The sequence below is a fragment of the Aethalodelphis obliquidens genome, unplaced genomic scaffold, assembly GCF_003676395.1.
Source record: "Aethalodelphis obliquidens isolate GAN/ISIS:26980383/991018 unplaced genomic scaffold, ASM367639v1 scaffold12, whole genome shotgun sequence".
Classification (NCBI taxonomy): Eukaryota; Metazoa; Chordata; class Mammalia; order Artiodactyla; family Delphinidae; genus Aethalodelphis; species Aethalodelphis obliquidens.
In genome coordinates this window covers 23,875,183-23,890,556 of record NW_020837956.1, presented here as the reverse complement: position 1 = coordinate 23,890,556, position 15,374 = coordinate 23,875,183, and positions in this window count along the sequence as shown.

Here is a 15,374-nt window from a genome sequence, read left to right as displayed (position 1 = left end):
CACGGGTTCGATCTCTGGTCCAGGAAGATCCTACATGCCACGGAGCAACTAAGCCCGTGTGCCACGATGCAGGCTCTAGAGCCCGCAAGCCACAACTACTGAGCCCGTGTGTCACAACTACTGAAGCCCGTGCGCCTAGAGCCCGTGCTCCACAACAAGAGAAGCCACTGCAATGAGAAGCCTGCGCACCACCACGAAGAGTAGCCACAACTAGAGAAAACCCGCGTGCAGCAACGAAGACCCAACACAGCCAAAAATAAATAAATAATTAAAAAAAAAAAAAGTTCAGACATGATATGCCTAAGGTGTGCCTAGCTGGAATACATATGCCGTCACCAGATCTTAGAATACCAGCAGTAAAGGGTAGCTGGTAGTGACCGAAAGAGGCAGATTTGAAAGAAACACATAGGAACTGCTGTTTTGCACGGTGAGGAGCAATGAAGAAATCCTTTCCCCCAGAGGCTGAATCACCGGTTCTCAGTCCTATCCACTGCGGTATGAAGGTGATGCAGAAGACAAATTGGGAGACTCCGGTTGGGGATGGGACGACCAGGAGGAGAGGCAGTGCTGGAACAGGGCTGTGCATCACCATAGTATCCCGGGGATTCTGCGAGTCTGTGACAAATTGCATGGGAAACCTTTACGAAGGAAACTTTCTAAGATTTACATCACGGATGCAGTACCGTGTTTCCACAAAACTGTCCTTCTGGGTCATGATGAAGATTGGACTGGACTGGATATTCCACTGTGGTATCTTCTGTGTGCTTACGATCACAGGCCTCGTCCATTCTGCCATATTGTGGAAGCTCAGGAGGCCAGAGGCTAAGTGACACCCCGCAAAAGATCCTCAAGAATTACCCCAAGAAGGCAACCCAGAGGACACAGTATCCCAAATCTCCTAGGCTTTGCTAGTTCACCAAAGGCTGATTATTTATGTGGTGTTTTCAGATACCCCAAAGATCAACAAATTCTGGGTTGACTAAACTTTCTAAATTGGCTCAAGTTTAGTCATTTCAGCTCTTCTCAGTCTGGCTACATCCCAATCACCTGGTATGCTTTTGCGACAATGCCTACATCTGGGACCCACCCTAGGTGAACTGAATTTTTTTAAAGTGTCCGCAAGTGATATAACATGTAGCTGAAGTGGAGAACAACTGAGCTTCTCTACATGTTAAAGTTAATTATTTGAGAGGTTCTGGCTGCAGGAAGAGTGCAAAGGGCGTTGGCCAGCAAGCCAGGGTGGAAGAGAAAAGGCGATTCTGCCAGCTCGCTTGTGCCCTTACGTGCTCGAATGCTGTCCACGCTCTTGCTGCATGGGTGATGGGGTTGGGGGAGGCTGAGCTGCTTTAGGTTCCAGAATGTTACCAGGCAGCCTCAGACATTGGAAATACAAGCTTCTCAGGTCCCTGCATTCATGTGAAGGAGGAAAGAGAAGAGAGCTATGAGTTCCCCTCTCTCTTCTAGGCCCCAGTTCTGTGCCCTCCCTAGAACCGGAGAGGAGGACGTGGGAACAGGAAGTTGCTTTCTTGTCACTAATGCTGAGGTGTTCCATCTTCTTGTGCTTCTCAACATTCACTAATGTCCTTGTCCTGGGGTTAACTCTTCTGCTCAGTTATGTTCCTCATCTCAGCATTTCAGAGCTCACGAGCAGCCCAGTGCCTTTCCTTGTTCCACATAACAAATTCTTTTAGGGCCTAGATCACCACTGTTAGGGCTTCTCAGGCCTACTCAGGGGCCTCTAGCTTCATTTCATGTCATATTAAATAAAGGTGCTTCCAGTTCATAGCAGCACTATTCACAATAACCAAGGCATGGAAGCAACCTAAATGTCCATTGACAGATGAATGGGTAAAGAAGATGTGGTACATATATACAATGGAATACTACTCAGCCATAAAAAAGGATGAAATAATGCCATTTGCAGCAACATGGATGCAACTAGAGATTATCATACCAAGTGAAGTAAGTCAGAGAAAGTCAAATACCATATGATACCACTTATATGTGGAATCTTTAAAAAAATGATACCAATAAACTTATTTACAAAACAGAAATAGTCCCCAGACATAGAAAACAACCTTGTGGTTACCAGAGGGGAAGAGGGGAGGGATAGATTGGAATTTGGGAAGAACGGATACACACTACTATATGTAAGATGGATAAAAAAGAAAAACACAAAGACCTACTGTATAGTGCAGGGAATTATATTCAATATCTTGTAATATCCTATAGTGGAAAAGAATCTGAAAAAGAATATATATATGTGTGTGTGTATATATATATATACATATATATATGTGGGTATATATATATACATAAAATACCTAAAACATTGTAACTCAACTATACTGCAATGTTTTAAAAAAAAGGTGCTTCCAATATAGGTTAGAACCACTGTGTGCCAAGAAAATTCCTCTCTTTCCTCACATTGACACGTTTCCATCTTTTGTAAAACTGCAGGAGCAATGAGCCCAAATTGCAAACAGGAAAAATGTCACCCAGTTGGAACCGGAGGAGCCACTGCAGCTTTAGCAAACCATGCGGAACACGGGGTAACCCCATGGCCCTCTCCCTGCTGGCAGCTTCCCACCACTGCTACGCTGAGCCCGGGGCTCCCCCTGCGGGCAGCCACCCCACCTTCTCTATTCCTCCCTTATATCGGCAGCACCAGCTCTTCAACTGCTTCCAATGCAAAACCACTTCACCGTCGGGTGAGGAAATCTCCAGAAACAAACTTCGTCCGCAGAAGCAATCTCGGATGACCTACTGGGTACGGCTGGATTTGATTTGCTGAGGCTTTAAAGGCACATCTATCACCTCACTTATTCCCCAACCCTTTCGTTTCCTACTCCCACGGTCTGCTTACTCTCTTCCACACCTCACATGCTGACGTCCTACCTCACTCATTTGGCTTCATACCTTGACCATCTCCATCAATATCTGTCCACACGCAGGTTCAAGATCCAACTCGAGCTTCACCTTCTCTGAGAAGGCTGCTTCCTTCGAGTTACCCTCACTCTTTTCTGGTTGCTTCCATGTTGTATCTCCTTCACATTCAGGCCCTATTGTAGTTTGGGTTGTTTCCTATGTGCCCATTCTGTTCCCTCAACTAGACTTCAAGTTCCTCCAACCCAGTGCTCATGGTCAGAACACAGGATAATTAATTTAAGAGGCCTCAGGTTTGGGTTGGATCTCAGAGGGTATGCACCTGGCTGGGGTGCAGGTATTGCGTGTGATTGTGACAGAAAAGACTTTTCTATATGGAGACTAACATGGATTAAAGGCACACTCGCACCAGTCAGCATTCTTTCATGACTTTACAGAAAACTGGAAAAGTCACAGATGTGAGGGGATTCAGAACCTGTGCAGTTTTTTGGGTACTTGGTAAGAATCATCAAGGAGGGAGCTCTTGCCAACCCTACAAACTATAGTGCCCTGGGTTGTGTGCTGGGACTCTTCCCTAGCAGCTAGTATTGAATAAACACCTACTGCGCTAGGCCAGGGAATGGAAGGTGGGATAGGAAGCAGACCAGGCAATTTCTGCTTAAAGAAGCTTACAGATGGCAAGTGAATTATACAGAACTGTTTTCAAGAGAGACTATGTTAAGGGCATTTTGATAAAGGTTCGAAGTGCTGAAGGAGCCCAAAGAAGACTCATTCAGTCTAGAGGCATGGTTTGGTAGGCTGTAAGGGATGGTCCCCACCGTATGGTAGACTGTAATGGTGACAGTCCCTAAAGAGTCATGCCTCACAAAACTCGTGTGCTTCCCTCCCACGTTGACTCTAACTTGGCCACGTGACTTGCACTGGCCAATGGGACAGTGGCATAGACGACACAAGCAAAGGCTTGATAATACTTGCACCTTAGGGCTGCTCTCTTAAAACACTGCCCTGCGACACCATATAAGGAATCAAATCTAGCCTAAAGGAGGACAAGAGGCCACGTGGAGGAAAACCAAGGCACCCTAGCCATTGATCGGCACCTACTGCCAGGCCTGTGAGTGAGGCCATCTTGGACACTCCAGTCCAGTTGACTTTATAGTTTAAGTGCAGCCACATGAGTGGGCCCTGGTGACCCCGGAAAAGGAGCCTCTCAGCTGAGCTGCAGAACTGAGAGAAATAATAATATTGTTTTGAGACTCAAAGATTTGGGATGATTTGTTATGCAGGAAAGACAGTTTACAGAAAATGGAAGGAGGTGGTACTGTAACAAAAATACAAAACGTGTAGCATTGTCATTGGACGGCATGGCAAATGGAGGCTGGCAGGGTGGCAAGGAGACTGTTAGTGCAGGAGGCTTCGGGGGAAACCCTACTGGAGGCAGGAAAGATAGCCACCTGTGTCCTATGGCCGTGAAACGATTATAGTAATGAAATCAGTCCTGCACGACTTTCACCTGCAGTAACTTGAAAGGTAGAAAACATACCTAATGAACTTGCGAATCTGGCTCAGGAAATTTCCAGGTAGAATGTTAAAGGTGTAAATTGTCTTTTTTAGCAGCTTTAACCATAAGGTAAGTGAAGGAGGAACTGTTTAGTTTAGTTTGTAGCAGAATTGAGAAGAAACACGGAAGGGCGAGGATGTGCTGGGTTCCAAAACTAAATGTTTCATATCTCCAATCCCTTTACCCCACAAAAGACTCTCAGGGTGAGACATGGTTTCAGGGTAAAGGTAAATTAAGTTTGAGGCCATGACTCTTTCTTAAGACCTGAGAAAAATTTAAGGTGGTGTCTAGTAGACCCTCTCACTTAGAAAAAGGGGCTTTTTAAGAATCTCAAGGTCACTACCACACACAGCTCTCCAAGACACTGCCCAAAGCGGAGGGAAGACCACCTCTAAAACAATTGTGGGAATGGCTTTTGTCTAATCAAGTAGACTATTTTCTGATACCTAAAAAGCTGACAAAGTTTTAAGGAAGTTGCAGGGCAGAGAGTTCAGAATGCAAAAAGCCTTGGGTTCCGAACTTTCTGAAGGGCAGAAAGCAGGTTGGGAAACTCCTCAGCCACGAAGAGGCCAGCTCTCACCAACTCAGAAATGTGTCTCAGAAGGTGAAGCCAAAAGCCCAGAGAGCAAAGCTGAGAGCCAAAGAGAACAGTCAGCTGAGGGATCACTGCCATTGAGGTAATGGGACCCTAAGGCAGGAGCATCCCTTACCTCCAAAGCAGAGGGCCATGCACCCTGCTCCCCGTGGAATTGCAGAATCACTCTGGATTTCCCAGTCCTCCCCTTTTTGGATGTGTGTTTACTGAGGTTGTCCTGGCCCCGTCTCACCATCATGTGAGACACTGGGTGAACAGAGAGGAGGAGATGGTTCATCTTTTCATTTCACCAGTCCTTGGATCAAGAGGAGCCGTCTGAGGAACCCCACCTGAGGAGCCTCATGCGTACCTGGACCGGATTCAGATCACGAGACCCTACACTTTGGGCCTGGGGTCATGATGAATGAGACTCCAGGGCCCTGGGAGGGATGAGGGTATTTTGCACGTGGGAGGGATGTGACCCATTTGTGACAGAGGGAGAACTGTAGTAGGTTGTTAGAGTGATGAGCCAGTGCATCACGCCACCCCTTACACATATCAAGTGCATCTCCCTCTCCCAGGGACTCTGAGCTTGGCCTTGGGATTCGATTTGGCCAATGGGACAATGGCACACAGGACACAACTAGAGGCTGGAGAAGCGCTTGCACACTGGAACATTGCCGTCAAGGAAACTGGTCCAGCCCACTGGTGGAGGAGAGGTACGTGAAGGAGAACCAAGGTGCCCAGATGGTAGCCACCAGCTGCTGGATGTCTTGGCCCATCAGGCCTGCATATCCTCACACTGAGTGAAGGTTTTCAGGCCAAATCAGCAGAGGAACCACTCAGCCAGGCCACAGAATCATAGGGAAATTATAAGTCATTGTGAAAGTAAAAAGTTTCGGGATGGTTTTGTTAGGCAGCAATAGATAACTGATACACAGGAAGATGAAAAAGCCTTCTAGGAGGAGCTGGTATTGAAGGTCAGAGAGGATAAGCACATAGAGAGCCAGGGCAACGTTCTTCCCGGCACTGCAAGAGAAGGTAGGAGAGTCAGCAAAGGCATGGAGGGAGGGCGAGGGTCAGGGCATCACAGGCTGCTTCACGCTTAACATGCCACAGTCTGCAGGAACTACTGCAACAGGGGTAAAGGAGCCCCTTTTTTAGAAAACAGCACCTTTTAAGTGTTTCATTACTCAGCGGAGATCTTGGCTCAGCCGTGGGGACTTAAAGGTCCAGAGCTTTCCCACCCCTACTGCCCAAACACATGCCGTGGGAGAGACTGTCAGGCTGGTGGTGGCCAGAGGACAACCACACGCTGTCACTTCTCAGCCACTCATTAACAGGAAATAAACAAACATCCAAACTGCACCATCTGGGCAGTGTAGAAAGTGCAGCGGACTCGAGGTCCCCAGATTCAGGTTTACTACATGCAATGTGCTACTGTTTTCAAACTATGCAACCATGAACGCTGCACATAATGTTTCTCTGGGTCTCATATGTCTTCCTTTGTAAAATGAGCAGATGTCCTCCAACTCTGAAAGTCTAAGGTTCTAGGATGAGATTTCAATTTATAAATAAGTATGTAAGTGCCTCCCACATAATAAGCAGTCACGCCTGTGTTGATTTGAGTGGGCCTTAGCGATCAAATGGGCTACGGTACCCCTGAAACACTGTTATCTATAAATCACTGCAACCCTTTTGGAAAGCAATATGCGAGTAAGAGTCAAGAATCATGGGCTTCCCTGATGGCGCAGTGGTTGAGAGCCCGCCTACCGATGCAGGGGAGACGGGTTCGTGCCCCGGTCCAGGAAGATCCCAGATGCCGCGGAGCGGCTGGGCCTGTGAGCCATGGCCGCTGAGCCTGCGCGTCGGGAGCCTGTGCTCCACAACGGGAAAAGGCAAAAAAAGTGAGGGCCCCGTAAACAAAAAAAAAAAAAAAAAAAAAAAGAGTCATAAAAATGTTTATCTTTTGACTCTGTAATCCCACTCTTAGGTATTCATGCTGTGGAAATAACTAAACATAAGATAAAACCTATACGTATCACCTCAAATGTAAAAAAAAATCAGAAATAACCTAAATGTCTAGTAAAGAGGGTAGACAAATTATTGCCTGGGCAATATTGTGGAGCCATTACAAGAATTATTAGAAAAGCTATAGAATCATAGGAAAGTGTTTATGATTTCATAATTAGTAAAAAAGGCAATATATATATATACACATAATATTACTACATGTAAAAATAGGCTCTGCATATGGACAAGGCTAGAAAGAACATGCAGACACAGAAATAGCTGCATGAAGGAGCTGAGATTATGGAGTTTGTCTTCTCTCTTACGAGTCAGCCTTGTAATAAGCTTTCAGCCCCATTATCTCCCTCTGCTCTTCACTCTCCTTCCTGAAGGAGGCACAACAGGAAAGCCCACCACACTCGGCCGGGGGGTGGGGGGGCCGGAACCCTCCAAGCCTGACACGCGCACGAACATCTCCTGGCAGTGTCCAGCAAACCCACCAGGGACCCAGGGCTGACCAGGAGTCCCTAAACTAGGAGAGGGTAATTTAGGCTGCCTATAACTCCACCAAAGACGGCGACTCAGGAAGAGAATGCCAAGGTAATTCTGAGAAACCCTGACGTGCCCCGCCTCTTGTCCAAGATGGTTCTGGCAAGAGACCAAAAAACAGGGAATGTGCATTGCCTGTGACCTCGCCAAGGTGTTTTTTTGCTGGAAACCGGAGAGAGGTACTGAGAGAAGACACATCACCTCATCCCCCCATCTGAAGTTAAGGGCATCTTCTCCATTCAAATCAAGCAGCGTTTCTGAGCATCTACTTTAGAGAAGACACTGAAGAGGATACAAAGATGACTAAGACAAGGCTGTCGCTGCACAGAGCTAGCATCCCAGCGTGGGAGCAGGAGGAAGGGAGAGACAGAAAGGGTTGTGCTCTAAGGCAGAACATTTAAGTCAGGAAACCGGTGCTACCAAAGTCAGGAAGAGGAAGAGATCATGACCAGCTGGAAGGATCACTTGTGCTGGGACTTGAAGGGTGGGTTTTGTCAGAGATGATGACTTGAGAAGGCGTTTCAGGCCGAGAAGACAGTGGAAGCCAAAAGGCAGAGATGGTGGGGGGGAGCCCTGGGGCGCTTGGGTAGCGGTGAGGAGTCCAGGTAACCTGCACCAAGGACACACAGCGGGGACAGTAAGAGATCTGGTAGGAAGGGAGATCGGAGCCAGGAGTGGCTGCACCTTAAATGGTCTGCCTGGCTGTGCTTTAGGATAACGCACAGTGACAGGAGCGTGGAGACAGAATCGGAGTTGGGAAGGCAGGAAGCTAGTAGCCTGGCTGGGGTTTCAGCGGCTCAGCAGAAAGGAAAGGACAGGGGTGAGGGACCCTGCAGGGACAGCACTGATGGAATTTGGTGACTGACTTGGGTGGGAGGAAGGAGTCGTGGAGAGCTACGGGGCTTAAAGCCTGGGAGACAGAGTACTTGAGGATGCTGACCACGGGAACAGGAGACCAGGAGAAATGGGCTGGAGCAGGGAAGGAAAGAGAAGGATCTAGCCTGCGATAGGGTGAGGTAAATGCAAGTGGCCACGGCCAATAAGCAGGTGGATGCTAGGGGTGAGCTTGTTAGTGCAGTCAGGGTTAGATTTGAGAGCCATCCATGGAAAAGGCTGCAGCTGGAGAGGCAGAAGTGTCTGGGAAGAGGCCTTGCAGCAGAAACTTAGAGAACAATGTGTAGGCGTCAGAGGAGAAGAAGCAAACAACAGAGAAACTGGACGACCAGAGGGAACAGAGGAGACATGTGGTCCTCAGGGCTTGGATGACAAGTGTTGACTGTGATGGTGCAGGGGTTAAGGCAGGTGGGGTGGGGGGATGGGGTCTCAAAGTGAGAATTTGGGACGGAGCACAGACTCTAAGAAGCAGAGAGCACAGTCACAGGGCGGGGACAGGCTCTGATAACTTTTTCATTAAGTTTGGTGGTAGGGAGACAAGAGTTGGATGACAACCCGAATGGTTAGCAGGGTCAAGGGAAAGTGTGTTTTAGGGTGTTCATCACTGAGTATGTTTGTAGGTGAGAAGACGGTGGATAAAAGAACTGAGCATCAATGCCCTGGAGAGGAGGGCATGGGAGCGCTGGTGAAGTCAGCTCCATCGCAGGAGATCACACCTGATCCTCCAAGGCAATGCTGTTCAAAAATTTTTTTCTTAACAGAAACTTTCCTTCAGGCAAACTTTATTCAGATCCTGAAATATAAAGTCATTGATGTTGGGTCACGGTAGGGAATGGAGAGGGTCAAGAGAAGGCACTCATTGCCCTGGAGCATTAGCTCCAAGCAAAACAAAAAGGGTGAGTGGAGACCAGATGGAGAAGAACAGAATAAGTTAGTAAGGAGAAAGGGAGATGTTTTGCTGTGGGCATGATGGGGATGTTGAAAATGGTGAGCTTAAAGAAAGCAGAAAGAATTTGCAAGAGTCACAGTGAAAAATGAGCTACTCATTGCATTTGATCTGGGAAACATGGGATTTCCAAGCAGTACAGAAGTCCCTGTTGAGTTGGAGAGCGCGAATCAGAAGTGCAGCCAGCTGGCACTCAGCTTTTCCCTGGCAAGGTTGGCAGCCTCACACAGAAGCAGCATATGACGGTGATTATCCAGGCTGGGGTTTGACACAAGTCTGATGGAAGGGTGGGATGGGAGGGGCTCTCAGGAGCTTTCAAGGATGTGCTCGAGAGAGAGGCAGCCTTTGCTGGGGTCTCCTATCTGCCAAGCCGGACAACAGGGCTTTTACTTGTGTCCACAGATGTTTTCCCTTGGCTGTTATCAGTGGGAGAAAAGGCTGCTTTAAAGGATGCGACACGAACTTTGAACTGAGATTTTCAGTGAGATATTATTTTAATTTTTTAAAAATCATAGTAAACTGAACTTAACATAAAATTTACCATTTAAGCCATTTTTAAGTGTATAGTTATATGGTGTTAAGTACATTCACTTTGTTGTGCAACCATCACCACTGTCCATCTCTGAAACGTTTCTATCATCCCCAACTGAAACTCTGTACCCATTAAACACTAATGCTCCATGTCTCCCTCCCTCCAGCCCCATAACCGCTGTACTACTTTCTGTCTCCGCGAACTTGACTACTCTAGGTATCTCAGATAAGTGGAACCATACAATATTTGTCTGTTCATGTCTGGCTTAGTTCACTTAGCATGATGCCCTCAAGATTCATCCATTCTATAGCACGTGTCAGGATTTCCTTCCTCTTTAAGCTGAATGATATTCCATTGAATGTATACACATTTCTTTTATTCATTCATCAGTGAATGGACACTTACATTGCTTCCACCTTTTGACTATTGTGAATAATGCTGCTATAAATATTGGTGTACAAATATCTGCTCAGTTCCTGTTTTCAATGCTTTTGGGTATATACCACCAAGTGGAGTTGTCCGTAATATGTTTTTAAAATGATGTACATAACTGAATAAAAACAGATCAATGCAGGACTTCCCTGGTAGTCCAGAGGTTTAAGACTCCACCCCCCCAATGCAGGGGTCGTGGGTTCAGTCCTTGGTCAGGGAATTAAGATCCCACAGCCAAAAAATTTAAAAAATAATAACAATGAAATACATAATTCTCAGAAAAAATAGGTCAATGCAACTTTGACCAAAATGGGTGGTCCCAGACCTGTGAGAGCATGCGACTACGAGACCTGGGCACCAATGCCCCTGCCTGGGCAGGGCTGATGGCATGGCAGCCATTCATGCCCGTTTCTGGAGCCCTAGGCTGGAATGTCAGTCAGTCTAAAAGGATTCAAGAACAGGTGACTATTTCACTTTTGGGGGAAAAAAGGAACCATGCCAAGCTCCCAAAGCACCATTCCTGGTAAGCAAATGCACACAAACAGCTGTGTTTTGGGCACAGCTGATAAGAGCAGAGCTGGTTATTGGTTTGTTTTTTTTTTAAAAAAAGCCAAAAATTAGTGAGGCACCCTAAACTTTCCTTTCTGGCACTATTTGTATGTCAAAGCACAGACTTTGGTGTCAAGACAGCCTTCTATTCAAATCTGTGCTCTGCTAGTCTTAGCTCTGTTGGGCAGGTCATATTACCTCCCTGATTCTCAGTTTTCTCATCTATGTATTGCGTAGCTAAAAGGATTAGTGAGACGTGTATGTGTAAGTGCTTCACACAGAATCTAGCGCACAGCAGCCCATCAGAAAATGTCGGTTTCCTTCTTTTCCCTTCTCAGTGGCTTCCTTCACTGCCTCCCCCCCACCCTCTTTTGAACTTGGGAAGCCTAGAACCCCTCTGCTCTCTGGCACCTTCCCAGGTAGTTTTAAGCAGCCCAGAAAAAGACAGGAACACCGCACCTTTGCCTCCTAGTGGTGAAAGAAGCCCATTGCATGGACAAACAATAAACTACACATTCAAACTTTATTCGTTTATGAATCAGATGTCGGGTCTCATTTATAAACACGTACCTGAGTCATCAGCAATATATCCCTGTAACTAGAGTTTACTGATTACTATTCATGGCTAAATACCATCTAGCAGAATAATTAGAAGGCATCGTTAAATATATCACATTCATTTGCTCTGCAGACTGACGAGAGCACTGACTCTGTATATTTCGTCTCATGTTCATCTGCTTATAAATTTTAAAGAGCTGATGACCGAGAAGAGCAAGAGGCCCCTGTGTAGTGCAGTGTGGACTTCTTTTTTTTTTTTTTTTTGGCTGTGTTGGGTCTTCGTTGCTGCGTGCGGGCTTTCTCTAGTTGTGGCGAGCGGGGGCTACTCTTCGTTGCGGTGCGCGGGCTTCTCACTGCGGTGGCTTCTCTTTTTGCCGAGCTCGGGCTCTATGCGCGCAGTCCTCAGCAGTTGCAGCACTCCGGCTCAGTAGTTGTGGCTCGCGGGCTCTAGAGCGCAGGCTCAGTAGTCATGGCGCAGGAGATTGGTTGCTCCGCGGCATGTGGGATCTTCCCGGACCAGGGAATCGATCTCGTGTCCCCTGCGCTGGCAGGTGGGTTCTTAACCACTGTGCTACCAGGGAAGTCCCCCAGTGTGGACTTCTTAAGCCCAGAGATATCATAACATCCTAGTCAAGAGCACAGACAAGGGCACCGTGGAGACCTGGAAAAGTGTAACTTTGGAGGTGATCCATGAAGGATTCGATTGACTGAGAGTGGGATGCCCATGCTGTCTCTCCGAAAGGCTGAAAAAATGGGAGCTGGAAGTAGACTCAGCCGCTGCCCCACGCAGCATTCAGAACAGCTCCTGGCACGTCTTTTCTCAGTTCTGACTGGAGAGCAATTCCTTCAGAGGCAGGATGGGCCTGGCCGAGAGGCAGTGGGACCCAGAGATCAGACATGCTTGGGGGCTGATGTTGAGGGGGCACGTGGAGTGGACCCAGCAGCGGGAGAGAGAAGGAGGCCCCTACAGTATCGGGTGTGTGTGCTGGGGAGGGGAGGGAACTGGAAGCTAGGAGAGGTTGCAGATTGGTGGGTGTCACTTCAAGTGGTCAGCTGGTGAGTTTGCAGACAGCCCAGCAGTATAACGGTGCTTGCGATGCAGAGGTCGTGACCCATATTCCAGCAGGCAGTGTCGTGGAGTCTATGAGCCAGTCACTGGGCCCAGCCAGGATTGGGGAGGGGCAGAGGAGCTAAGCAGAGCCCCATTTCCTGAGAATGAGGCAAAGGACACCGGTGGGACCCAGCTGTAGCATCAGGAGTAGGTTCCAGGCAGAAAGCAGTCTTGAATACAAGTCCTGAGCTACGTCCTAGGGCAGTGTGTCTCATATCCTGTTGATCATGGTATCAGGATTATTGGTGGACCTGTCAGGAAGGCTGGTTCTTAGGCCCCTGCCCCAGACCTACCATTCTGGGGGTGGGCACTAAGAATCTATACTTCCAGCGTTTCTCCTGTTGCGGAGCACAGGCTCCGGACGTGCAGGCTCAGCGGCCATGGCTCATGGGCCCAGCCGCTCCGCGGCATGTGGGATCTTCCCGGACCGGGGCACGAACCCATGTCCCCTGCATTGGCAGGCGGACTCCCAACCACTGCGCCACCAGGGAAGCCCCACACTGAAGTTTGAGAATCACAGACCTAAGGCTAATTAACTCTCCCTTGACCAGCAGAATGAGGCCAGGTGCTTGGGCAGGACCAAGCAGCTGTAACTATGAAATAAGCCTGTACACTACCCACTCCACAAACCCTGAGCAGAAATGCCCGTGGCGGCCACACTTGTCCTGGGGCCAAATAAAAGTTTCACTACATGGTGACCAGTAGGCTCTGGCTTTTGGACTCCAGGGCACCATTTGATTGATCCAGTACTAAAGGTGAGACATGTCTCAACATGTTTTTCTTTCCATTTTTTTTAAAGGATGAAACATGAGTCGATATACACAGAACCAGGGTTAGTCTCTGATAAAATAGGTGAGTGGTTTGTTTTGGGCATTGTCTTAGAAGCCCATCCCCAAGATGCCTGTTGCCCTCACATGACGTGAACACCAGAACCCCTCTCTGTGGCACCCCTCACTAACCCCCTGTGGAGCTTTGCATTCTCTGGCATCTTCTTCAACTAACTTCTGCAAAAATCTAAAAATGCAACAAGTAAGGAAGCGTTATGTCATCTGTGATACACATCAACTCAATGAATTAGGCAGTCATTAAAATTATTATTATAAAGATTTTGTAGAAATTTAGGGAAATATTTATTAAATGTTATTAAGTAATTGTATTATTAAGTGTAGAAAATATCTACATCGTTATAGCTAAAAATATGAAAAACAAAACAATATGCAAAAAATAAAACTTGTGAGAGTTGTGACAATCTGTTTGCAGGTCAGGAATAGAGACGCAGACATAGAGAACGGATGTGTGGACACATAAGGGTGGGAGGGGGGGTGGGATGAACTGGGAGATTGCGACTGGCATATACACACTACCATGTGTAAAACAGATAGCCAGTGGGAACCTGCTGTATAGCGCAGGGAGCTCAGCTCGGTGCTCTGTGGTGACTTAGATGGGTGGGATGGGGGCGGGGAGAAAGGTCCAAGAGGGAGGGGGTATATGTATACATACAGCTGATTCACTTAGCAGAAACTAATGCAACATTGTAAAGCAACTATACCCCAATAAAATAAAATAAAACTTTAAAAAAATGTGTTACAGTGTAACAGTTAATTAAAAGCTAATTTTCTGCTGTTCCTTTTCTTCTCTGAGTTACAAGATAATAAACTGTACTCAGGACTGAAACCTACAATAACAGAACTGTATATAGCTGCTGAGTATTCACTAACCTTGAAAGGTCAAAAATATCCCCGGTGAAGTCCACAAGACATGGGCTGGCTGGCAGCACTGAGCTGCCTGTTCAAGGAGCTTGTCAATGGCCTGCTGCAGGTGCAAGTGCAGATGAGCAGCCCCTTAGCGGTTGCTTAAGCAGCAGGCTGGGAGATGCACTACTGACAGCACGAGAGGGATGATGTCTGGGCTAAGTGGTGTGAAGAGCTCAAACTCTGACCTTTTATTTGGACAACTTCTGCTTGAGCTAGATTGGGAGTTGATTCGTGCCTCATCCTGAGCTGTGCTCCAGAGCAGCAGGTTTCAGCCTCTGCCTGTATGTGGACATGGGGAGAAGTAAGCTTGAAAGTGCCAACTTCCTTTCACAGCCTCTGAGGTGAGGGGAGCCTTGATAATAGCCTATAAATACCACAGGATGGAAATGCCAGCAGCTGGCCACTCCAGGGTGCAACTGCATAAACAAGGGGTGTTTATGCAAAGAAACGCAGTCAGAGAAATATTAGCCTGAATGTCAAGTTTTCCTACAGTGAACTCAGCAAGACGGCAAAACCATCTTCCCCTGGGGAAAGAGGGCAGTAGAAGGAAACGCCAGCTCCTGAGGCATAAGGAGAGATTTGGAGGCCTTTGTTGGAGAGAGGAAGCCAATGCCTGTGGGTATGCAGGGCAATGCCTGTGAACCGGAAGAGTGTTAGTACCACTGTGATGCTGGGCATTTCGGGGAAGAGAGCTGGGAGAAGGTGATGAGAATTATATTTTCAGAGGGAAACAATAGGAGGTTCAGTCTCATTGTGATGCTTCCCTTTTCTGCCTTTGGCTCTTCTGATCCCTAGGAATCCTAAAGCTATAAATGCTCTATCATTGAGTTAATCCCACTCATGGGTCTTAAACAGTGGTTCTGTAAAATGGAGGTGATTAAAGAAAAGGTTGCTGGCTTGCAGATAAAACTTGAAACAGTGATGCACTGAAATGAAAAATAAAAATTTCACATATAGTCTTACAATTGTAAGGTCTACTGAGGCTCCTCTTCTTAAGCACAGCAACTGCAATTTGAGTATC